We start from the raw sequence: 2,366 nt of genomic DNA, 5'->3' as shown, positions 1-2,366 counted from the left end.
GTGACACCTGTCCTGATCGCCCAGACCTCTGCATACTGGATCGCTCCAAGGCGCACCACACGTCACTGGGGTTCTACATTATCTAAATTCTGTCCCTTATTCCTATTTCAGGGGTCACGTTGATTCAGGGATTATTCTGATCGCCATTATGGATTCGGGAAGGAATTTTTCCCCTGTGATGAGGCTACTGTCGTCTGCCTTACGAGGGTTTTTTGCCTTCCTCTGGATCAACACAGGTTGAATTTGATGGACACCTGTCATTTCCAACCTTATAAACTAATAATTGGCCTAATACCCCCAAATAAATTAATAATTGTCCCTTTTCCCCAGCTAAATAGGTATGGCCGCCATTCCCATTAGAGGATGCCATGATGCAATTACAAAGCCTCTGTGCAGCCAGGACAGTAGAAACCCCCCACAAGTGACCCCATTCTGGAAACTACACCCCATATGGAATCTAACAAGGGGGTCAGCGGGGATATGGCCCCCTGGTGACGGCCACATTTGGGACGTGAAAATGAAAAAAATTGTATTTTTTATTTTCTCGGCACATGTTCCACTTATGTGCCAGTCACCAGTGGGGTCCATATGCTCACTGCACCCCTTGTTAGATTCCTTATGGGGTGTAGTTTCCAGAATGGGGTCACTTGTCGGGGGTTTCTACTGACCTGGCAGCACAGGAGCTTTGTAATTGCGACATGGCCTCCATCCTCCATTCCAGCCTCTAAATGGCGCTCTGTCCCTTTGGTGACTTGCCCTGTGCCCATATGGCACATTATGCCCACATGTGGGGTATTTTCGTACTCAGGGGACACTACCCTACACGTTTTGTGTTCATTTTCTTTTTTAACCCCTTGTGGAAATGGAAAAAAATCAAGGCTAGACCAACATTTAGTGTAATTTTTGTAAAATTTTTACTCTAAATTATTAATCTTGTCATGTTTTTTCATTTTCACAAGGGGTTAAAAGATAAAAAAAAACATTTAATGTGTAGAGCAATTTCCCCTGAGTACGGAAATACCCCACATGTGGACATAAAGCGCCATGCGGGTGCAGGGTAAGCCTCCGAAGGGACGGAGCGCCATTTGGTTTTTGAAGGCTGGATTTGGATGGAATGGATTTCGAGGGGCCATGTTGCATTCAAAAGGCCCCTGTGTTGCCAAGACAGTTGAAACCCCCCACAAGTGACCCCATTATGGAAACTGCACCCCTCAAGGAATGTAACAAGGGGTGTAGTGAGCATATGGACCCCACTGGTGACGGACACAAATGTGGAACAATGTGGCGTGAAAATGAAATATTACATTTTTTACACTATAATGTTGGTCTAGCCTTGAATTTATCATTTTCACAAGGGGTTAAAAGAGGAGAAAAAAAACAAAATGTGTAGCGCAATTTCCCCCGAGTCCGTAAATACCCCACATGTGGACATAAAGCGCCATGCGGGTGCAGGGTAAGCCTCCGAAGGGAAGGAGCGCCATTTGGTTTTTGAAGGCTGGATTTGGATGGAATGGATTTCGAGGGGCCATGTTGCATTCAAAAGGCCCCTGTGTTGCCAAGACAGTTGAAACCCCCCACAAGTGACCCCATTATGGAAACTGCACCCCTCAAGGAATGTAACAAGGGGTGTAGTGAGCATATGGACCCCACTGGTGACGGGCACAAATGTGGAACAATGTGGCGGGAAAATGAAATATTACATTTTTTACACTATAATGTTGGTTTAGCCTTGAATTTATCATTTTCACAAGGGGTTAAAAGAGAAAAAAAACACACAATATGTGTAGAGCAATTTCCCCCGAGTCCGTAAATACCCCACATGTGGACATAAAGCGCCATGTGGGTGCAGGGCAAGCCTCCGAAGGGAAGGAGCGCCATTTGGATTTTGGAGGTTGGATTTGGCTAGAATGGATGATGAACGCCATGTCGCATTTACAGAGCCCTCGTGCTGCCAAAACACTGGAAACCCCCCACAAGTGACCCCATTCTGGAAACTGCACCCCTCAGGGAATCTAACAAGGGGTGCAGTGAGGATATGGACCCCTTGATGACGGACACATTTGTGCCATGAAAGTGAAAAAATGAAATTTTTCCCTTTCACGTCACATTGTTCCACATTTGTGCCCGTCACCAGTGGGGTCCATATGCTTACTGCACCCCTTGTTAGATTCCTTGAGGGGTGTAGTTTCCAGAATGGAATCACTTGTGGGGGGTTTCCAGTGTCTTGGCAGCACGAGGGCTCTGTAAATGCGACATGGCCCTTGAAATCCTTTTCAATGAAATCCAGCTTCCAAAAGCCAATTGGCGCTCCTTCCCTTTGGAGGCTCGTCCTGCGCCCCCTTGGCACTTTATTGCCACATGTGGGG

Source organism: Dendropsophus ebraccatus, chromosome 1, assembly GCF_027789765.1.
Source record: "Dendropsophus ebraccatus isolate aDenEbr1 chromosome 1, aDenEbr1.pat, whole genome shotgun sequence".
Classification (NCBI taxonomy): domain Eukaryota; kingdom Metazoa; phylum Chordata; class Amphibia; order Anura; family Hylidae; genus Dendropsophus; species Dendropsophus ebraccatus.
The sequence above is the reverse complement of the archived record's forward strand: the minus strand, read 5'-3'. Positions refer to the sequence as shown.